This window comes from Suncus etruscus, chromosome 6, assembly GCF_024139225.1.
Source record: "Suncus etruscus isolate mSunEtr1 chromosome 6, mSunEtr1.pri.cur, whole genome shotgun sequence".
NCBI classification, from domain to species: Eukaryota; Metazoa; Chordata; class Mammalia; order Eulipotyphla; family Soricidae; genus Suncus; species Suncus etruscus.
This window is the reverse complement of record NC_064853.1, coordinates 47,326,234-47,350,562: the sequence shown is the minus strand read 5'-3', so window position 1 is coordinate 47,350,562 and position 24,329 is coordinate 47,326,234.

The window sequence follows — 24,329 nt, the reverse complement described above, 5'->3', positions numbered from 1 at the left end:
CCTCCTCTGAGCACAGGCCTGACCTAGGGCCACCAATTAGTGTCTGCTTCTTTTGCTGAGAGAGTCTTTTCCTCCATCATTTCCTGACAGATTTCCTTCCCTGTCCAATGTCTCCTTCCCTGAATTACCTTCCTTAGAGAGCTGCTCTGAGGGAGGCTCCACTGTCCCCAGCATATTTCCCAATTGACATTTCCTTTGTCTGACCCCACCTTCTTTGGGTGCCTTGCCTTCTGAGATTATAGAACAAGGTAGACTGGCTCTGAGTTTATAAAGTGAGATATATACTCCTAGTGCCTGACTGTTTCTATGTGTGAGTGAGGAAATGAATGAATGTATATGGAGGTGAATATATGAATCTGAGCAAATAAGTGAATGAGTGAATGTGCTAATGAGTGGGTGAATATGATCATTTGTAAATGAATGTGTGACTCTCAATGAGTGAATAATGAGTGCTTGAGTGAATAAATGAATGTACAAATAAACGAGTGTTTTGAGTGTTTGAATGTTTAAGTGAATAGGTGAGTGAGTAATGTCTGAGTTTCTGAGTGAGTGTCTAGATGAGTGTTAATGTGTGAGTGTAATAATGAATGAGTGTCTAAATGAGCGAGTGAATGTCTGAGTGCCTGAGTGACTGTATGAGTGAGTGATTATATGGATGAATGAGTGAGTTCAGGTGTCAAAGGAAAACCAAAGGAGACTCTACATTTCTCTCCTGTTCTGGCTTTGTTTGTTTGTTTTTTTTGTTTTCGGGTCACAACTGGCAGTGCTCAGGGGTTACTCCTGGCTGTACACTCAGAAATCGCTCCTGGCAGGCTCAGGGGACCATATGGGATGCTGGGATTCGAACCACTGTCCGTCTGCATGCTATCTTCATGCTATCTCTTCGGCCCAGTTCTCTCCTGTTCTATTGAAGTGTTTGCTATTCAAAGTTAAAGACCCTAAGGTAACTCACAAAGGGATTGGGGGGCACAAAATTGCATGAAGAGGCCACAGTCCCCTCACCTCCACCCTACAGCCTCTCAGCCAAAACCCATTGCCATTGGGATTCTTTTAAAACTAGATTTGTTGAGACATAAATTGTGCTTCATAAAATTTTCTCTCAGCATGTGTATCGTGAGTGATTGTGCAATCACTTCAAAACATTGGGAAACTGCAAAAAAGAACTTCTGCATCTTTTGTAGATACTCACCAGACTCCTTTCCAGTCCCTGGAAGCCACTAATCTATTTTATATCTCTCTGACTTTGCTTCTTCTGCATATTTCATACATAGGTATAAATACTTAGTCAGCACTCACAAATGCCATAACCTGGGTGGCTGCAGCGGCAGAAATCTGTTACTGTTCTGAGGTCTGGCGAGTCTGAAATCAGGGTAGTACCAGCTTGGAGAGTTTCAGTGAGAACTTTATTCCCTACATGTCAAAGGTTGCCCTTTTATACTGTGTCCTCATGTGGCAGAAAAAATAATCAGCTTCTCATGCATCTTTTTATGAAATGAATCCATTCATGAAGACTCTATTCTTGAAACCTTATTACTTCTCAAACAGCACTCCACCCCCAGCTCTATTCTAATGGTTATTAGGATTGTGCACACGTGAATGTAGAGGGGAACATGCACCATCTGTGGTCTTTTGTGTTCGGTTTCTTTCCCTAGCACTGCCTTTTCTAGAAAATTTCACATTGTAGCAGGTGTCAGTAGCTCCATCCCTTTCTATTGTTGATCATACTCCCTTGTATGGGGAGATTATATGTTCATTATCCATTCATCAGTTGTGGACTTTTTGGATTGTTTCCAGATTTTTACCATCATGAATAATGATTCGAGGAACATTTGTGTAATGGTTTTGTGTGGGCATATATTTTACTTCTCTTGGGCATATACTTAGGAGTGGAATTGCTCTATTGATCTTATGCTATCAATCATGTGTTACTCTATAGTAAACTCTTTGAGGAACTGCCAAACTTTTAAAAAATGACTATATCATTTTACATCCCCACTAGCAAAGTGGGAATATTCTAATCTACTACATCTTTGCCAACTGTTGTTATTCTCAGTTCTTTTACAACATCTGAATATTTTGGGACGGGGGGGGGGGGCGGGTATTCTGGTGCTCTAAGTTTTCCTTAGCTCTAGTGATGGCAAATATTGTTGACCTGAATGGTGATTCCTATGTTCCAGAGTTGGTGTGATGCTCTTTATGAGCATGATACTCTCCAGGACAGCCACCATTGTGCAAAGAAGGGCCCCATAGGGTAGAGAGGCAGCCCCTTTATTGAGCGTTCTGAAACAAGGAGTGGCGTTTTGGGAGCAATGACCCTGCAGAGAATGCCCTGCAAAGAGGCCAATCAGCAGCTCTAGGTCCATTCAGCCCCAGTAGATCTGAACCTCCACAGGGTGAGGTTGTGAATCTCCTGAAGCAGGGCCACACATCTGTATTCTGCTTTAGCCCACACTTATCAAAGACCAGCACATATGAGTTGCTCAGTAACCAACTGTAGGTGCAAATAAGAACATGAAAGGAAGCTCCAGAGCATTGGGCTACAGAGTCCATTGTTTGTGTCCACAGTGGCTGGGAATGGGAAGAGGAGGGGTGGCCAAGGACTAGTTCTTGTTTCATTTGTTCATTCATTCATTTATTCATTACAAGAAGCTGCTAAATGTCGACTACAAGTCTAATTTTGGACAAATTCCTCTGGGGAGATCAAGGGTAGGAAAACAAAGGCTTGTTGATTGGGTCAGCAAGCCAAGCCATGGAACAAAGAACAACAGTGTAATCTCATGAGAAAGTTTCCCTGGAAAGCTCTGAAAACACAGCTCAGGAAGTAGGTCAGATCATGGAAGACCTCTCCGAAAGGAGGGTGTTTGAGCTGGGAATAAGTCTTAATTAGGCTGAGGGGCCCTGGTGATTGTCAATCGATCCCTATAGCAAACTCTGTGGCTGAGTTATTAGAGTCAGAGTTCTGTAATATGGGTTGTTGTGAGTCCAACTTTGTCTATTCTGGGCTCAGCTAAGGTTCCTGAACTTCTGAGAGAGATGCTGTTCTTAGTACTCCTCCTTTACAAACAAGGGGAGTTTGGAGAGGAGAACTCACTGGCATCAAGTCACTAAGCAGATGAGTGGTGAGGCAGTACCCCCGAACCCAGCTCCATTTTCTAATGGCTTTGTAATAGACACTTTATGGATAGTGTGATATGTTGCTTATCCTTCTGGTGCTGTTTTCTCACTGCAAACTGGACAGTTTGGAGGTAGCTAGTTGGAGGCAACTGGTGTAATGTGGGCAGAGTACTTCTACAATGCCTTCTGCACAGGAGCACTGAGCATGTACATTTTCCTTTGCCTAGGTTTGTTTTGGGCCTGCCTGACACTTTGCCCTTGGAGATCAGATGTGCCTCCTGCCTCCAGTCGGTGCCATGTGTCCATAAGAGATAATCATGCCCTTTTCAGGGGTTTTACTCACTTATATTCACAGAGGTTAATTTGTCCTCTACAGCCTGCTTAGTCTCTCCTCTTTATGCCCAGAGTCCCACACCGCAGCCTCCAAACATGGCAACATGTTCCTATTTCTATATTTTTGCCTCTTGCTGCTCCCTCTCTTATAATATAGTGCCCCTACCCAGTCCACAATCTCCCTGAATGTGGCTTTTCCTTCTGTGCAGACACCCAGGGACCATGAAGGGAAAGCAGAGGGGGAGATGGACTTTGAAGTCAGAGATCTGTGATGCCCTGCTGCTCCATTGCTCACTTGCTGTGTGAACTTAGACATGATATCTCACGGTTCCAGTGTCAGTTTATCCACCTGCATATGCAGATAGTCACACTGACCTCACAGGCTTCAGCAGAGGGTGGGACATGTAGTTCAAGAGCAGGGCTGGTGTTCAGTCTGGTAGTGTGGGGGTAGGCGGGTCTGCCTCATCACTTCATCCCGAAAAGGCAGGCACATCCTCTGGGAAATCTCATACACAACCTCACTCTGGGCAGAAGAAATAAAAATTATTCTAATTTATAAGAGTAAATGTCAGAGCATGGGAAGGTTCTGAGGTGGTGAAAATGAATGTGGGTCTGAAGGGAAAAAAAGAGAAAGAGGAGAGAGGTTCAGGTGAGGGGGATGAGTGAAGCAGAAAAGGCTGGAGGGGTCTGCTCTGCTGGAGCCTTCTTGATAGGATGTTCGTCTGGGTCTGGGTATTTCAGACAGAGAGTGGAAGAGTGACTGCTGAGGAGGAGACAATGGTACCATAAAGCAGAATGGGCAGCAGATGAGTCACTTTTTTCAAATTCCTCATAAAAATGGTATTGCAGGGGCCAGAGAGATAGCACAGCGGTAGGGCATTTGCTTTGCAAGCAGCCGATCCAGAAAAGATGGTGGTTCAAATCTTGGCATCCCATATGGTCCCCTGAGCCTGCCAGGAGCAATTTCTGGGCACAGAGATAGGAGTAATCCCTGAGCACAGCCCGGTGTGGCCCCAAAACAAAAACAAAAACAAAAACAAAAAATAAAACAAAAAAGGGGGTATTGGATGGCTTTCTGGGAAGCTATGTTGGTGGGTCAAAAAGCCTCCAACACTCAGCTCTCTAGCTGAGTGCTCTTTGCAGCACAGGCCTAGCAACCCACCCATGAGTGGTTTCTTTTCCATCTTCTTTTTCAAATTTAGTGTTTTTCAGTTGGCTCAGCTTCTTTCTTTTTCCTTCCTTCCTTCCTTCCTTCCTTCCTTCCTTCCTTCCTTCCTTCCTTCCTTCCTTCCTTCCTTCCTTCCTTTTTCTCTTTCTTCCTTCTTTCTTTCTTTCTTTCCTTCTTCTTTCTTTCTTTCTTTCTTTTCTTTTCTTTTTCTTTCTTCTTTCTTTCTTTCTTTCTTCCTTCTTTCTTTTTCTCTTTTTTCTTTCTTTCTTTTTTTTCTCTTTCTTTTCTTTCTTTCTTTCTTTCTTTCTTTCTTTCTTTCTTCTTTCTTTTCTTTCTTTCTTTCTTTCTTTCTTTCTTTCTTTTTTCTTTCTCTTTTCTTTCTTTTCTTTCTTTCTTTCTTCTTTCTTTCTTTCTTTTCTTTCTTTTCTTTCTTTCTTTCTTCTTTCTTTCTTTCTTCTTCTTTCTTTCTTTCTTCTTCTTTCTTTCATTTCTTTTTCTTTTTCTTCTTTCTTCTTTCTTTCTTTCCTTCCTTCCTTCTTGGGGGGCTGTTACAGCCTGCAGCTGTCGCTCAGCGGCTATAGGAGTTTAGGTGGGGCTCTACAGGTTTCTCACCAGACTACTCAGTCATGAGGGCTGACAGAGCAATTTTAAGATCAGCATTAATCTTCTGACCAGAACAGAAGTATTCCCCTAGAATCTGGTGGTTCCCAGGCCCATCTGGCAAAAGGGTCCAGAAGAACTCCCTCCTACTACCCCTGCTCCTGAGAACACAGATCATGAAAAAAAGGTTTGGGCACATACTCTTGGCCCCTAGCCCCACCTTCTCTCTTGGCCTCACTACTTAGACCTGAAAAATAGATGTCTTATACTGTCTTACCTAAATCACAAAAATGGGGACCAAGACTGATAATAGGAAATTAAAATCTTTACAACTTTGTTCAAGATCTCTGCTGAAAGGCCCCTGGGTATCTCACAGTGAGTTAGCAACTATTTATTTCAAAAAGAAGCTATAGGAGAGAAATCAAGCTCTTGTCTTTGGTATTCTGCTATACCAGGTGCCAGAACCTAAAGAAGTAGAAGATGAGAACTCTGCCCTGACCAGCAGCAGTCATGTGGCATGTAGTGTTGCCTCAGCTCAGGAATGGGAGGCATGGCAAGATGTCTTGGGTGTGGGAAGTGATATTCTGTGTGCTGAATATCAGATCAGAATGGAAAAACTCTGCCCAGCCAGCCAATCTGTCCACAGTGGAACACTGAGCCCCAGAAAGCAATGACTGGATTTTCATGTCACACAGCAAATTGGAGGTGGATGTTCACTGAGCTCCTCCCATGTGGTCACCTCCTGAAGGTCATGCCCCAGATTTTCCTCTGTAGCACCACTATCAGAGCAACATAGGTAAGCAAGAGTGAATGAATGAATGATAGGGTAAGAGGATTGGCAAATGTGTAAATGATGTGTGGGAAGGGTCTCTGATAAAATTTAAGTATAAGAGAGCTCCACTACCTGTTGTGTGGCTGTGGGTGAGTCACTGGACCTCCTGAGACAGGGTTTCCTCACTGTGAACTGCAGCTATTCTAGAATTCATGCAAAGGGGAACTAGGAAGATGAAGGTTAGCATTTGGCACAGTGCTGAAGCACTCTCAACCAACTGAAATAATCGTTATTCCTACTGGAGCCATTTCCCACTGTCAGCCTATTTGCCATTTGCTTTCTTCTAAGATGCCATCTCTCAGAGGGCACACCATCGATTTCATAATAGTTTTTGTTGGGGGGTTGGGAATACCAAAAGACAGATAAAATTAAATGCCTAGATCGATTGAAGGAAACATCCTGCTTTGGAACACTCAACTCTATGTCCCAGGGTTGGAAAGAGGCAATATTAATATAAAAAGGCTGCATTTCTAATTTCTGAAGATGCTCCAAGACACTGCCAGAGTGGAAGGAGTGGATTGTGCAGTTCAGGGGAACACACTATAGTTCCCTTCTGTCACTGACAGGTCAAGCAAGCCCAGATACCACCTAGGTCCTAGACAATGAACCAGCAGGCTGAGTAGATCTCTAGACTTAGAGCCCTATAGTACAAGAAAGTAGATTGTGGGTCCAGTCTAGAGATGAAGGCTCATGGTCTCTATTACTGATCTTCACCTTCTTTTAAATCCTGAACTTAAACATAGTCCACACCCTGGGCTAGATTTCAGCCTCCTAGGTTTAGCACCTAATATTTTCAGCCCCTCACCCTGGGAGTTCTTTGCCTACTTACTGGTACAAAAATGCTTCTCTGGCCCTGTTCACCTGCCTTTCTGTGAACACATTCTCTAACAGATAGATCTAGGCTGGCTTTAGACCCCCTAGTTTCAGGTAAGAGAAGGAAGAGGATGAGAAAGAGAGAAGGTGTATCTATGGGATCTCCACTTAGATCTGTTTATCCCATTGGCTTCAGATAAACAAGACAGACTTGAGGCCCTGCCTCTGCCTCTCTGCCACACCGTTCCCTGACACTTGTCTCCTTGTCACCACTGAAATGTCTATTTCTCAGAGGCCATCCCTGAGTCCCAGACTGATTGGCAGGATGAGAGGGTTGACAGTAAACTGTATTAATCTTTGTCTTTATTACTATTACTAATATTAATATGATTAATATACTGCCAGAGAACAATAATCTTGGAGATACACAGTCCACTACAGCTTCAGTCTTCTTCATAGACCTGGGTTACAACAGGCCCTTGGTTTTTTTCTGTTGCATAAATAGATGCAGCTATATGCTCCAATGACATTTTCTCCTACCAATTCCTCCATCCTTGTGACTTATCATTGCTCTTTAGCAGTTGTGAATTGTGATGTTCTTGTGCTGATCTGCTGAAATGCTGCCAAGTCTTGGGAGCAGAAGCCTTCAAGATGATCCTCATGGACCTGGCTCCCTGAATTTATGCTAGGGTTCACTTGCTGCCCTTAGTGGGATTAGGCTCACTGTCCTACTTAGGATTAGATTTTAATTTCTTTCTTCCTGCCCCTTCCCTTTGTTTTTGGTGGTGTTAAAATGTCTTGGGCTTGCATCCTGTTGGTTACAATGCTTTCAGGCTTCATTGAAGTGCACAGCTAGAGATTTCCCATATTAGTGATGTGGAGATCCCCATGGCAGTGCAACCAGACTCCCCTTCAGCATGTGGGGTTGTGCTGAAAATTTGACTATGGCCTCATGCCTGTAAGATAAGTCACCTACTGCTGAGTCACATAAGACTCTACTAGGAGTTGTTGGGACTATACCGTTGGGCTATTCAGTGGTGAGTGGCAAGTCAGGGAGTTTGCAACAGATATGTTAAGCCCTGCACAGCAGCTCCTGAGCAAGCTGGGAGCAGATGCTTCCCAGTCTTTGTGGGGAGGGTACAGGATTAATGTGGCCAAGTGAGCTTGAGTCCTCAAACAAGACTCTGTCCACATAGATCCACAAAACTAGGAGATAAATAAATGTTTGTTGCATTCAGCTTATTGTTTAGAGGTCAGTTTTTATAACACATTTGATCTCTTGATCACTAAAATAGTTATTTTCCTCTTAAAATTCTCTTAATCAAAAGATTCAATTTGAAACAAATGTCCAATTTGAAACTCTTCTTTCTATTAATTACCATTCAGCTTGGTTATCTAATGGCTCTTCTTTGCCTTTAAGATAATTTTTAAAGTCCCTTGTTGTAGAATTGTTTGCAGTTTAAATTTACATTCTTGTCCTAATCTCTATATGCCTTCAATATTTTGCGCAGAACCTGCATTACAATAGCTCTATACTATTGAGTGTTTTCTCGAGGCACCAGGTGTCCCCCAATGAGCCTTAGCTAGACTGGCTGATGATTAAATACAAGAGTTTGAGGATATGGTGCTTTTTGGGCTCTTTATTGCCAGTAATAACCTGGTCCTCCAGGGTTGTATCCCATGATGTTCAGAGAACCATGTGGCACAGGGGATTTAATTAGGTCAGCTACATGAATAGTGTGTGCCTCAATTTCTGTATTTTATTTATTATATTATTTATTTTATATAAAGTATAGTATATAATATTCTATATTATATATTATATGTCTGGTTCCTCTATGTATTATTTGTTTGTGGAATTAAGGATGGAAGGGAAGAAACTGAAATCATAGTTTTATGTACATTATTATGTGTAGTTTTGTCAATGAGAGAGGACTGAGCTATCTGTGAAATGGTAGTGGAGAAAAATAGGTCTCAGCCACTCAGATTCAAGTTTACTTTGCCATGCAGTTAGCTCAAAATAGCTCAGACAGCACAAACCTTGGTATTTTTTTCTGGAATTCTGGAGTGTAGATAGTCTCTGTCTTTCTGAATGGATAGTATGAGGACAGGAAGTAGAAATGGTTACCATGAATGAAGTCAGCCTGAAGCCAAAATACATATGGGAAGGTTCAATAAAAAATATAAGAAATTAACCTAAAATCATGAACAAATTGCTCTTAAAGCCCAGACATGGAGCCTTTACTTCTGTGAGCAGTTGTGTTCTATTATTTTAGGAAATGAGTGTGTTTTTTGTTTCTAAAAACAGAAAGAAAAAAAAATTTGTGGACTTGCACTAATGAATATGAACAGACTTGTTTGAATTAAAAGTATACAAATAGGAGGGGGGCAGGCAGTTTAGGGCAGGTCACAGAGGTTGGGTCTGGGAGGAGAGAGCTGAGCCTTGTCACTGAAACCCTTTCGATTGGCTCATACATGGAAGACACCCGCACCATCCCACCCTCCCACATACACATACACTTCTCTTGCCTACCGAAGCATCCAGATCTCCCATTGCCTCTGATAAAAATCTCACACAGAATTCCCAGGAGAGTCCTCTCAGAACAGCCTCCAGAAGAGCCACAGATAAAAGACCTTTCCCCTCTCCTTTGAGCTAGTTTGCAGACCAATTTTTTTTCTTTGAACAGAATAAACTATAGCTACCAGTGCAGATTTTGTGGTAGTTGGTGGAAGAAGACAGTCACAAACCACCCAGGGCAGTCTGGTCCCCCAGGTATCAAGACAAACAAGTGTCCAGCACAGGTCGCCATAGAGCAGGAGTTCAGGGATCTGCAGGATGAGAAGAAGGGCTTTGCTGGAATATGATCAGGAAAACACCTTTAATGGACTCCAGAGGGTGGATCTTTTCAGTACAATCTTATTGAACAGACAAGGAAACTGAGGCAGAGACAAGTCATGTCCTCACAGCCTGAGGACCCTGTCAACTTCTAGTCTGCATATACTTTCCATCTGCCCCTGGTCAGCATCAGGCCCCAACACAAATAAACTCAGTCATAAAACTTTTCTAGTGGTGTCATCATACAATGAGGCCCTGAAAAAATTGACTGTGAAGCTTGGCCCTTTGCTATTTAGGGAAAATAGGAATAATAGTTCTAAGATCATGGACTAGCTGTCGGGGATCCAGGGCAAACAAATGTCAAAACAAGTATGAAGCCTGGAACACACAATAGGCCTGCTGTGAGGCTAACCTGCTTCCTTCCCTCTGCTGCTTATAGATGAGGAAATAAAGCCTCAAATTCTACTCAAGACCATGTCAGCAGCTCTGCAGAGCAGCCCCACCTCTGTGAGGTGCCAAATGCAATGAGTTGATTTGAGTAAATATGAAAATATAAATATGTATAACACTAACCCAGAAATCCATCTCTAGGAATCTAACTCTTGGAAACAATCATAGATATGCTTAGAAAGCTTTTTATTTAGGATGATATTTAGGATGGCTATAACCAGGATACAATTTATACACAATCCCATGGGAACAGGTAAAATCATTTACTGTTCTCTAGCCAATAGAAAACCAGGCACCTCCCGCATATCTCAAGATATATGTGCAGAAGAGAATAAATGACAGGGAAAGATGTTCATGACAGGTAATTCAAACAGATGACTGCAAAGCAGAATACACATTTGTTCTTTTTTAGGAACTAAAATATAAACATACAAAAACAGGCCTTGATAGCTAGACACTAATTTTTATGAAGGTTTTACATAGGAGAATTTTCTACTATCCTTTTCTCTCTTTTACTTGCAATGGCATATAATTTTAAAATTGATTTTTATTTGTTTTTGTTGTTGTTTTAGTGCCACACCCAGCTGTGCTAAGGGGTTATTCCTGGCTCTTTGCTCAGGAATCACTCTTGGTAGGCTTAGGTAACTATATAGGTGCTGGAGATCAAACTCAGATAAGCTGCTTGCAAGGCAAGCTCCCTACTATCATTCTGATTCAATTTATTTTCATATGTAATCCTTATTTTAGCAATCCTTATTTTTATATCATGTTGATGTGGTCCTACCATCCCTCTTTGTCCCTTAGTCCCTTCTCTCTTCTTAGTAACTTTTATTCAAAGATTCTAAATTGTCATAATTCAAAGGTATATTTTTATTCCTTAAGACCCAGTCCCTTTATTTCTTTATATTTCCCATCGAGTTTGTTCATCTGACATTTCTCCTTCCTGTGACTTATTTTTTTTTATATGATTCTTTGAGTCTATCCAGGCTACTTAACTACTGCAATGAACATAGATGTCCATACATCTTTTCAAATGAGTGTTTTTGTATTCTTAGGGTAGATGTAAAGAAGTGGAATTACAAAATCATATAAATTTTGATTTTAATTTTTTGATACATCTTCATACTGCTTTCCATGGAGACAATATCAGCTGGTGTCCCAACCACAGTAAAAAGAGGTTTCCTATCTCCCTATATCCCCACCAGCCCTCGCACATTTCTTTGGGGCTTATTTTTTTTAATAGCAGCTACTTTCACACTCTCAGCATGAAGCAATCTTTCTATTTTAGTTGGAATTTTTTTTACAGTGAGCATCTTCTTTCTAGGAGGAAAGAATTATTCAATTGCCAAGTGAGGAGGTATATTGGCATTCCTGGGAAGTGATTAAAAAAATGAAAAGAACTTTCCTTCCCTTCTGTGACCTAATGTACCAAAAATCAGGTAATCAGGGGCATGGAGGAAGAAGAAGGGAGAGAGAACTGGAAGAGAGAACTGTTTTAGTGGTCCTTGCCCACAGGCCTGGGGTAGGCTCAGTGAGAGTAAACACTCATATAATGAGTAGCTCAGATTTACATCCAACCAAAGTGGGATCATCCTTTTTTTGTATGCTTTCTTTTCTCTTTCATCTCATTTTAAATTTTCTCACATGATTAAACATTTTTCTTGAAAATGATTCTTAAAACAGGCTTTTCCATGGCTGCTCAGTTTATTAAAGTTGTGTAGTGAATTACATATACCTCTTTAAAGTGGCAGCCGCCAGCAATAGGCAGTTAATAAGCATTGGAAATGTGGTTGGCCAGAATGGAAACAGATGCACGTGTAAAAGGTATGCCTGATTTTAAAGAATTAGAGCCAACAAGAATGTAAAATAGGTTCTTTGGGAACTTATAGGAGAGATCCCTGAACATAGAACCAGAAGGAAGCCCTGAGAACCACATGGTATGCTACCCCTCAGAAAAAAATAGAAATCTTATTATATTTGTATTGATTTCATGTTAAAAGAATATTTTGGATAGATTGAGTTAACATAAATGTATTTATTAAAATGTATTTTTAATTTAAAACATTTGATTGATATTCTGTAGTTTATAATACAATTTGCAGTAATGGTTTCTGATGTTCATCATTTCAACACCACAGCCATCTCCACAACCAGTGTACCCATCTCCTTCACCCAAGGATCCCAATGCCCCTCTCAACTCTCCCACTCAATTCAGTTACGTGGATCATTCTTTCATTATGTTGCCTTTAGACCTTTACTGCTACCTTCAGTGCATTTTTAAGTCCCATAAATAAGATAGGACTCTGTATCTGTGCCTTTCCTTCTGATTTACTTTATTCAGTATGATATACTCTAGCTCCATCAATATTGCTGCAAATGGCATAGATTTGCTCTTTCTTAAGAGCTGCATAGTATTATATTGTGTGTATGTACCATAACATCTTGAGCCATTCATCCATAGTTGGGCATTTGGGCTGTTAGCATATCTTGGCTATTGTGCTAAATCTGACAATGAGTATTAGTGTACACATATCCTTTCAAATGAATGTTTTCGTGCTTTGGGGATAGATGCCAAGAAGTGGTATTGTTGATTCACATGTTCTATTTACATACTTTTAATATCCCTTTAAAGTGAATTTGTGAATTCTATTTGAAGCTTGGGCTGTGTTGCACTTCCATTGGAAGGGTAGGCCCCTCTGATGAGAAATCTGATAAGATACCCAGGTCCTTTTAGATTCTGTCTTACTGTAAGAAGCACTATGGTAAGAATGACAAAATCAGAAATATTTGCTATTTTCTCATGCTCTGGGCTCTGTGCAATGTACTTTCCAATGAATCTACAGCTTGTCCTTATATATAGATTTCTACCATCCTTATTATTATGCAGGATTCAGATATTAGGATATTTTGTTTGTTTGGGGTGGCGCATGAAGGTTCCTCCTCACTCTGTGCTAAGAAGTCACTCCTGGCAGGCAATGGGGACCATATGGGATGCTGGGATTTAAACCACTGTCTGTTCGAATCAGCTGCGTGCATGGCAAACGCCCTATCGCTGTGCTATTTCTCCAACCCCAGACATTAGTATTTTTTCAAGGCCGTATAACAATGATCAAATTGTCAGGTGGGGAAGAGGGAGACTTGGGACATTGGTGATGGGAATGTTGCACTGGTGATGGGTGGTGTTCTTTACATGACTGAAACCCAAACACAATCATGTATGTAATCAAGGTGTTTAAATTAAAAAAAAATGAAAAAAAAAAAAACAAAACAATGATCAAATTGGTGGAATCATAACAAAAGTCAGATCTGATTGATTAAATGCTTTTTTTTTTAGTCTTTCTGATAATTGCCTCGGGATTAATCTTTAGGAATGAGAATTTTAGGTTGAAGGATTTCACACTTTAAAATTTTTTAATTTTTGTTCCATATCTGGCAGTGCTTGTGGAATGTTCTGGGTATGGACTTGGGGGACCACTATATGAAGTACCAAATGGTGCCAGGAACAAAATCTGGGGATCATACATATAAAATATAAACTCTATCTCTTTAAGCTATCTCCCCAGTCCAGGTTTGCATACTTTAATAATTTAATAATAAAAATAATGATAAATATTTAAATTAAAAATTAAATGATTTTAACATGTATTTATTGATAATAAAATATGGGAACCACAATAATTGTTGAATTGATGATGATTCTTAGCCACATAGTTGACCCATTGGTATGGTTAGGGTGAGGGTGAGGTAGATAGATAGGTGTTGAGAATTAAAATTAGGATGAAGATAAGTGTTAGGTTTAGTGTAAATATTAGCTTTAGAGCAACAGATAAACTTTAAAAGTTTTATTGTTAATGGTTGAATTCTATTGTAAATGGTAGGGTTTAGGTCAGAGCTATGGATGGTGATAGGGCTAGGGTTATGATTTTTTAAGGGTTAGTGTTAAGGTTTTGTTTTTATTATGAAATATATTAAAAATAAATTTAGTATGAGTGCAAATTAATATTTTAGAACAATTGGTACCTTAGGAAAGATGATATAGTAAATGGTAGATATAGAATTAGGAGTAGGGTTAAGGTTAGGATTGAGACAAAGGTTAGGGTTAGTATGTTGGTTAGGATTAGGGTTAAGTTTTTTTTTTTTACTATAATAGACAGCAAGTGTAAAAAAGAATAAATTTTAGGGTGAATGCAAATATTAATTTCAGGGCAACTTATAGCAGGGTAACAACAATGGCAAATAATTAAAATAGATATATGATTAGAATTAAGGTTTGTACTAGGGTTAGGGGTGGGAATTTGGTGAAAGGGTTTATATTTTTATTTTTTTAAATAATAATTTAAGCTCCATGATTACAAACATGTTTGTAATTGGGTTTCAGCCATAATTTTATTGCAATCCTTTCTCATTAATTAGGATCTATAATAAAATAGTTTCTAATATGTTAGTATTCCTTTTTTTAGGATAAAACACTAGTTTTATAGGCCTATTCAAATTTCCCCCCTATTTATTTTATGCTTTTTGGCCACACATGGTGGTATTCAAGACTTACTCCTGGTTCTGCACTCAGAAATCTTTCCTGGAGGTACTCTAATGACCATTTTGGTTGTCAAGGATCAAACCCAGGTCAGATACATGCAAGGCAAACAACCTACCCACTGTCTATCCAGCTCCATATTTCCCCCTTTGAATTTTCTTAATTTTATTCATTCATGCTAAATTTTACATTAGCAGGCTTATTTATTGCAGGTAGACTTCAAAATATATTATCAAATATTAAAAAACTGTTTTATTAATGACAAGGAGAACATGATTATTACTACAATGAGACCTAAGTACAAAATAAAATTTTATGTAATATATTTTAGATGCTAGTGTTGAGAACTTATTTATGTTAATGAGAATATGCATTATTCATATTAAATGATTTTAATTTTTTTACATAGGTTAAATCATAGCAATTAATCACTACAAATCAACTTTTATTGATTTATTTCTGATAATTCCATTTGCCATTACTTTAAATTTTGTTGAAACAAGGAATATGAAGTAATTTTGATATGGGATTAGAGAGAGAAACTGGGATATCGGTAGAAGGCAGGACATACTGCTGGTAAGACTGTGTTTTAGAACATTGTATACCTCAAACAACTATTATGAAAAGCTTTATAAATATTCGTGTTTTGTTAATAAAATGTTTGGTTGAAAGTAGAATGTTAAATTTTATATAGTTGGTAGGATTTTACTAAGGTAAGGGTAATTGTTAGCCTCTTAATAGAATTAGAGTTAGGGTAGTACTAAAGTTAAAAGTAGTTTTATGTTAAAATTAAGGTTAGAGTTATGTTTTTGGTTAGTTTTAGAGTATTAAGTAGATGCTGAGAATGAAAATTTGGGTAAGGGCGAAGATTAGGTTTCATGTGGTTAGTTGGGTCAGACCAAGATAAAGAGTAAGCTTCCTGAAATAATTCAGGTTTGGTTAGGGTTAATGTTAGGGCTAGAGTTAGTGTTAGGATTAAGTTTGGATTGGTATTACGTTAAGGTTTAGTTTATGGAAGAAGTTGAAAATGAATGTTAAGATAGGTTGAATGTTAAGTTTTCTTTAACTTGTAGGATTAAGCTCAAACTAAAGTAAGAGTTATGCTTCTTAATAGACCTAGTTTTTTGGGTTAGTGGTAGGTTGAGAGTACAACTTTGGTATAATCTGAGAATGAACATTTGGATGGTGATTTTTTAAAATATTTTTTCTTTATTTAAACATCTTGATTACAAATGTGATTGTGATTAGGTTTCAGTCATGTAAAGACACCCCCCTTCACCAGTGCAACATTTCCACCATCAATGTCCCAAATCTCCCTCCATCCCACCCCACCCCCACCTGTATTCCAGACAGGCTTTCCAGTTCCCTCATTCATTCACATGATTATGGTAGTTCTCTGTGTAGTTATTTATATAACTACACTTACCACTCTTTGTGGTAACTCTGAGGATTGTTGCAAAAATAACTTTTATTGGGGGGGGGGAAGAAGGGAGGGGAATGACTTTTATTTATTTATTTTGGTTTTTGGGCCACACCCAGTAACGCTCAGGGGTTACTCCTGGCTATGCGCTCAGAAGTTGCTCCTGGCTTGGGGGACCATATGGGACACCGGGGGATCGAACCACGGTCCATCCAAGGCTAGCGCAGGCAAGGCAGGCACCTTACCTTTAGCGCCACCGCCCGGCCCCGACTTTTATTTTTCTTAAAACCCATAGATGAGTGAGACTATTCTGCGTCTCTCTCTCTCTCTCTCCCTCTGACTTATTTCACTCAGCATGATAGATTCCATGTACATCCGTGTATAGGAAAATTTCATGACTTCATATCTCCTGACAGCTGCATAACATTGCATTGTGTATATGTACGACAGTTTCTTTAGCCATTCGTCTGTTGAAGGGCAAATTGGTTGTTTCCAGAGCCTGGATGTTGTGAATAGTGCTGTAATAAATATAGATATGAGGAAGGGGTTTTTGTACTGTATTCTTGTGTTCTTGGGGTATATCCCTAGGAGTGGAATAGCTGGGTTGAATGGGAGCTCAATTTCCAGATTTTGAAGGAACCTCCATATTGCTTTCCATTGGAGTAGACAGCATTTCCACCAGCAGTGGGAATCTCTCAACATCCCTGCCAGGACTTACTGTTCTCATTCTTTGTGATGTATGCCAATCTCTGTGGTATGAGATAGTACCTCATCATTGTTTTGATTTGCATCTCCTGATGATTAGTGATGAGAAGCATTTTTTCATGTGCCTTTGGCCATTTGTATTTCTTTTTTTTTTTTATCAAAATGTCTATTCATTTCTTCTCCCCATTTTTTGATGGGATTAGATGTTTTTTTCTTGTAAAGTTCTGTTAGTGCCCTGTATATTTTGGATATTAGCCCCTTATCTGATGGGTGTTGGGTGAATAGTTTCTCCCACATGATGGGTGGCTCTTGTATCATGGGCACTATTTCTTTTGAGGTGCAAAAGCTACTCACTTAATGCATTCCCATCTGTTGATCTCTGCTTCCACTTGTTTGGAAAGTGCAATTTCCTCCTTGAAGATGCCTTTAGTCTCAATGTCATGGAGTGTTTTACTGACGTGTTGTTCTATATACCTTATGGTATCAGGTCTGATATCAAGGTCTTTAATCCATTTGGATTTTACCTTCATACATGATGTTAACTGGGGGTCTATGTTTGCTTTTTTTCAAGTGGCTAACCAGTTCTGCCAGCACCACTTGTTGAAGAGGTTTTTCCTGTTCCACTTAGGATTTCTTGCTCCTTTGTCAAAAATTAGGTGATTGTATGTCTAGGGAACATTGTATGAGAACTCAAGCCTATTCACTGATCTGAGGGTCTGGGCTGTCTTTATTTCAATACCATGCTGTTTTGATAACTATTGCTTTGTAGTACAGTTTAAAGTTGGGGAAAGTAATGCCTCCCATTTTCCTTTTCCCTAGGAGTGCTTTAGCTATTCTAGGGTGTTTATTGTTCCAGATGAATTTCATAAGTGTTTGATCCACTTCTTTGAAGGATGTCATGGGTATATTTAAGAGGATCGCATTAAATCTTTATAATGCTTTGGGGAGTATTGTTATTTTAATGATGTCAATCCTGCCAATCCATGAGCATGGTATGTGTTTCCATTTCCGTGTGTCCTCTCTTATTTCTTGGAGCAGGGCTTTATAGTTTTCTTTGTATAGTTCCTTCATGTCTTTGGTCAAATTGACTCCAAGATATTTGAGTTTGTGTGGCACTAATGTGAATGGGATTGCCTTCTTTACGTCCATCTCATCCCTATCATTATTGGTGTATAAAAAGGCCATTGATTTCTGTGTGTTAATTTTGTAGCCTATCACCTTGCTATATGAATCTATTGTGTCTAGAAGCTTTTTGGTAGAGTCTTTAGGGTTTTCTAAGTAGAGTATCATGTCATCTGCAAACAATGAGAGTTTGACTACTTTTCTATCTGGATTCTCTTGATATGTTTTTCTTGCCTGATCGCGATAGCAAGCACTTCCAGTACTATGTTGAAGAGGAGTGGTGAGAGCAGACAGCCTTGTCTTGTAACAGAATTTAGAGGAAAGGCTTTTAGCTTTTCTCCATTGATAATATTTGCCATTGGCTTTTAGTAGATGGCTTCAACTAGATTGAGAAAGGTTCCTTTTATTCCCATCTTGCTGAGAGTTTTAATCAAGAATGGGTGTTGGACCTTATCAAATGCTTTCTCTGCGTCTGTTGATATGATCATGTGATTTTTATTTTTCTTGTTGTTGATGTTGTGTATGATGTTGATAGATTTATGGATGTTAAACCATCCTTGCATTCCTGGGATGAAACCTACTTGGTCGTAGTGTATGATCTTCTTGATGATGCATTGGATCCTATTTGCCAGGATTTTGTTGAAGATCTTTGCATCAGCATTCATCAGGGATATTTGTCTGTAATTTTCTTTTTTGGCAGCATTTCTGTCTGGTTTTGGTATCAAGATGATGTTGGCTTCATAAAAGCTGTTTGGGAGTGTTCCCGTTTTTTCAATTTCATGGAAGAGACTGGCTAGGATTGGTAGTAGCTCCTCTTGAAATATTTGAAAGAATTTATTAGGAAATCCATCTGGGCCTGGGCTTTTCTTTTTGGGCAGATGTTTGATTACAGTCTCAATTTCCTCAAGAGTGATGGGGGTGTTTAGATATGCTACATCCTCCTTACTTAACTGTGGAAGGTTATAAGTGTCAAAGAATTTTCCATTTCTTCTAAATTTGCATGTTTAGTAGCATAAAGTTTCTCAAACTAGTCTCTGATTACCCTTTGGATCTCTGCAATATCTGTCGTGATCTCCCCCTTTTCATTTCTAATACGGGTTATCAGGTTTCTCTCTCTCTTTTTTGTGAGTTTTGCCAATGGTCTATCAATCTTGTTTATTTTTTCAAAGAACCAACTTCTGCTTTCCTCGATCTTTCAGATTGTTTTTTGGGTTTCCACTTCATTGATTTCTGCTTTCAGCTTTGTTATTTTCTCTGTCTCCCTATTTTTGGTTCCTTTTGTTGGTCATTTTCTAATTTTATGAGCTGTGTCATTAAGTTATTCAGGTATGCCCCTTCTTCCTTCCTGATGTGTGTTTGTAGACCTATAAATTTTCCTCTCAGGACTGCTTTTGCTGTGTCCCATAGATTCTGGCAGTTTGTGTCTTCATTGTCATTTATTTCCAGGAAAGTTTTGACTCCCTCTTTGATTTCATCTCAGACCCACTGGTTATTCAATAGCAAGGTGTTTAATTTCCAATTGCTAAAATTTTTATTTTGTGTGCCTTTGTAGTTCACATCTAATTTCAGAGCCTGTGGTCAGCAAAGGTAGCCTGCAAGATTTCTATCCTCTTAATTTTATGGAGGTATGTTTTATGTGTCAGCATGTAGTTTATCCTGGAGAATGGCCCATTTACATTGGGGAAGAATGTGTATCCAGGTTTTTTGGGATGGAGTGTCCTATATATATCTACTAGTACTCTTTCTTCCATTACTCTTTTCAGGGCTAGTATGTTTTTGTTGGGTTTCAGTCTCTGGTTTACCTATCAAGTGCTGATAGGGCTGTGTTGAGGTTTCCCACAATTATTGTGTTATTATTGATTTCTTCTTTCAGATTTGTCAGTAACTGTATTGGGTAATTTGCTAGTCTCTCATTGGGTGCATATATGTTAAAATCTGATTTCTTCTTGTTTCACATATCCCTTGATTAGTACATAGTGTACATCTTTGTCCCTTACCACTTTTCTGAGTATAAAGTTGGTGTCATCAGAAATTAATATGGCTACCCCAGCTTTTTTAAGGGTGTTGTTTGCTTGGATGATTTTCCTCCAGCCTTTGATTTTGAGTCTATGTTTGTTCTGACTATTCAGGTGTGTTTCTTGTAGGCAGCAGAAGGTTGGATCTATCTTTTTTGTTTGTTTGTTTTTTGTTTTTGGGCCACCCCCATTTGACACTCAGGGGTTACTCCTGGCTATGTGTTCAGAAATCACCTCTGGCTTGGGGGGGACCATATGGGATGCCGGGGGATCGAACAGCGGTCCATCCTATGCTAGCGCTTGCAAGGCAGACACCTTACCTCTAGCGCCACCTTCCTGGCCCCTGGATCCATCTTTTTGACCCATTTTGCCACTCTGTGTCTTTTAATTGGTGAATTTAGTCCATTGACATTGAGGGAGATGATTGTCATAGGATTTAATATCATCTTTGTAGATAAGTTTGCTGTGTTTGTTGGTCTCTCTTGTCTTAAAGTAGACCTTTCAGTTTTTCCTTTAAGGCTGGTTTTTCATCTGTGAAGTTTCTGAGCTGTTGTTTATCCATGAAGCTATGTATCCTTCCTTCAAACCTGAATGTGAGTCGAGCTGGGTGCACTATTCTCGGTGAGGCATTCATTTCATTCAGTCTTTTTTTTTTTTTTTTGGTTTTTGGGCCACTCCCGGCAGTGCTCAGGGGTTACTCCTGGCTGTCTGCTCAGAAAAAGCTCCTGGCAGGCACAGGGGACCATATGGGACATCGGGATTCGAACCAACCACCTTAGGTCCCAGATCGGCTGCTTGCAAGGCAAACACCGCTGTGCTATCTCTCTTGGCCCACATTTCATTCAGTCTTGTCACAATATCCCACCACTGTCTTCTGGCCTTGAGAGTTTCTTGTGACATGTCTGCTGTAAGTCTTAGGGATCCTCCTTTGAATGTAATTTCCCTTTTTGATCTTGCTGCTTTCAGTATTCTATCTTTATCTGTGGGATTTGTCATTGTAAAGAGGATGTGTCTTGGGTGTTTTTCTTTGAGTCTCTTTTAGCTGGTACTCTTCGGGCATGCAGGATACTCTAGGAGTAACTCTTTTATGATATCTTTGACAGTTGATTCTTCCTGGAGATCTCCTACCTGGGTCTCTGGGACTCCAATGATTCTTATGTTGTTTCTGTTGAGTTTATCAAAGACTTCTATTTTCATCTGTTCACATTCCTTGAGTACATTTTTTATTGCCTGATCATTTGTCCTAAGGTTCTTTTCCAATTTCTTCTGCTGTGTTGAGTTTTTCTGCATCTCATCTTCCAGTACTTCGATTATCTCCTCAGCTGCTGTTACCCTGCTATCGAGGCCATCCACGGAGGTTTTCAGTTGAGCTACCGTGTTTTTCAGATCTGTTATTCCAGTTTGGAGTTTTCTGATTTCTGTCTTTGTGTTCTGTTCAGATCGATCTATGCTTTCTTTGAGTTCTACAAACATCTTTCATATTTCTATTTTAAGTTCCTTATCTGAGAGGTTAATCAGATGGTTGGAATTTTTCGGTCATCCAAGCTATCATCTTCATTCTCTGTGCATGGTGTTTGCCTGCGAGGTTTCCCCATTGTCACGCTAGTAGTGTGGTTTTTCCTGCATGTTGTGGTGGGGTTCATTGGTTAGAAAGAGTGTGCAGCTGCGAACACTCTTCTGCTGTCTCTAGTTGAAAGTTTTTTTGGAGGTGCACTCCCTAGGCCTCTGAGGAGACCTTCAGGTATTCAAGAAACAAAGACAGGTACAGGAGGGATTTATCTTGAAGTCCTCAGAGTGATCAAAGGCACAGCAGGGTGGAGCCTCCGCAGGCCAGAGAGCTCTGCTATTGGTTGGCTACCTCCACAGCCAGACTATACTCACTCAGTGGCTGGGCAGCTTCAGAATGCAGGTTTTTGGGGGGGTGTTCCCTAGGCCTCTGAGGAGACCTTCAGGTATTCAAGAAACAAAGACAGGCACAGGAGAGATTTCCTTTGAAGTCCTCAGAGTCGGAAGAAGGTGAATTTTATGCTTATTGTTGTTGTTGTTGTTGTTGTTGTTGTTGTTTAGGGTTAGACCTAGGCTAAAATAAGGTTTTGGACTTTTGGTAGAAATAGAGTTAGGATTAGGGTTTGGGTTGCTGTTAGGTTTAGATTGAGTTAGGTCATTACAGAATGTTTAGGTTGTGAATGAAAGTTTGGGTGAAGGTAAGTGTTCATTGAAAGGACAACAGTAGGGTCTGGAGAGATAGCATGGAGGTATAGCATTTGCTTTGCATGCAAAAGTATAATGGTTTAAATCCTGGCATCCCATATGGTCCCCCATGCCTGCTAGGAGCAATTTCTGAGCATAGAGCCAGAAGTAATCCCTGAGTGCTGCTGGGTGTGACCCAAAAACCAAAAAAAAAAAAGAAAGGACAATAGTAAAAGTCACCATATGATCCCCCTCCCTAAATTGCAGGACTCAGCGAATGCAAGATATATCCATTTTGGCCATTCTACCAAACCCAAGTTGGTGTGCTCTGCTTTTAAAAGCAAATGTTCAACAGTCAAAACTTCATGCCAGATCTGAAGAAATAGTACAAAGTTATGGTTTTTGTCTTGCATGCAGCTGGTCCCAATTTTATTCCCAGTAGTGAATGATATAGTCTCCCAACTATGACAAAAGTGATTGCTGAGCACAGAATCAAGATTAAGTCCTTATCCAAAATGGGTGTGTATCTTCCATCAAAATAAAAACAAAGAGTTTATGGAGGAAAAAGTAAAAGATTTATTCTTGGAGTAAACAGACATACATCTCATGAAAATTATCTTGTCTGTATTGTCACAAGCAACAGTTTCTATAAAAAAAATAGAATATGGATCACAATTTTAGAAAATAGGGAGGTTATAGCCTGGGTGATTCCAGAGAGAGAGAGAGCAATAGGATTCACTCCTGGACTGGCCCCCCAGAAGTCCACTTCTATGGTAACTGCAAATAGGGTTTCTGATAAAGATTTATGCCCTCTTACCCTTTGTAACAATGAAAAAGGGACATTCCTGGTATTTTATTTTCTCTTTTTTTCCTTTATTTGAGGGATGGGACATGCCCTGAATTTCTCAGAACTTATTCTGGCTCTGGCAGGGCTTGAAGTTCATATGTAATGCCAGGAATTAAACTAGTGTTGGCCATATGCAAGGTAAGTACTCTATCTGCTATATGATTTCTCTGGCCCCTGTTTTCAGTATTTCAGCTATTACTACCCAGAAAAGTTCTCTAGGTATTGTTTGATTGGTTGTTGTATTAAATAAATAACGATGGGGCTGGATGGCGATGGATGGTGAAGGATTTCTTTCTGCCACTCCATGCCACGTGGCTCTGCAACCCCATTCAGCCGGCGGGTCCCAGGCCCAGGTGAAAGGCGAAATCACTCACTCACAGGCAGGCATTAGGAAGCATCATCTTTATTCATGCCCTAACCACCACAGGTGTGTGGCCTATCTCATAACCTTTCAAGCATTCGGCCATTCTTAGCCCTGCATCTTATAATTCAGCCATCTTCCTGAGAGCTCCATGCTGGTCAAAGACCAGAACACAGAGGCCCAAAAGCCAGAGCGCCCAGCAGCGCAGAAAGGGGCCGGAATTCCCTTGGTCCAAGGCTTATCTAACTTTTCCAAGACCCCTCCCAGGAATGGGCGGGGTCTTGCAGGTAAGGTCACACCTAATATCCGGTTCCCAAGACCCCTCCCAGAAATGGGTGGGTCTTAGGCAGCTACACCCAAATTCAGGGTCTCAGCTAGGTACACCAACAGTTGCTAATATTGAGTTCAAGACTAATTTTTCCTTGGGCCAACTACAGAGACTAGAGCACAGAGAAGAAAGAATGTCAAAGAGCTATGAGAGAGAGAGAGAGAGAGAGAGAGAGAGAGAGAGAGACAGAGACAGACAGACAGACAGACAGACAGAGAGAGAGAGAGGACAATGGCCACACAGAGGGGTTGTAACATAGCTCAGTCTGACTTTATCCTCTATATCCCCTTTGCTGCCTAGTACTTCACCTTCATCTGTAACTAGAACCACAATGTCAATGCACAAAGGACAGCAAGAGCCAGTGGAGAAGTAACAGTCCCAGAGATGTCACTTCAACTCATGCTTAAAACACGTTGGGAGCATAATGGATCCCCTAACAGATTAGATGACATCTCAAATAGTAATTTAGGATTGGGTGACTGTAGAGAAGACACACACATTCTCTTCAGAGGAAGCAGCACTTGGCTGCCATGCTAGATCAGGAGTGATTAATAAATGCATGTTGTCGGTCATTCTATGTTCTAGTCCCAAACTGGAAGGAGACCAGAGTGATTCATCCCTTGCAGCTCTAGGAGGGGAGAGGTGTTGTGCCCAAAGTTCA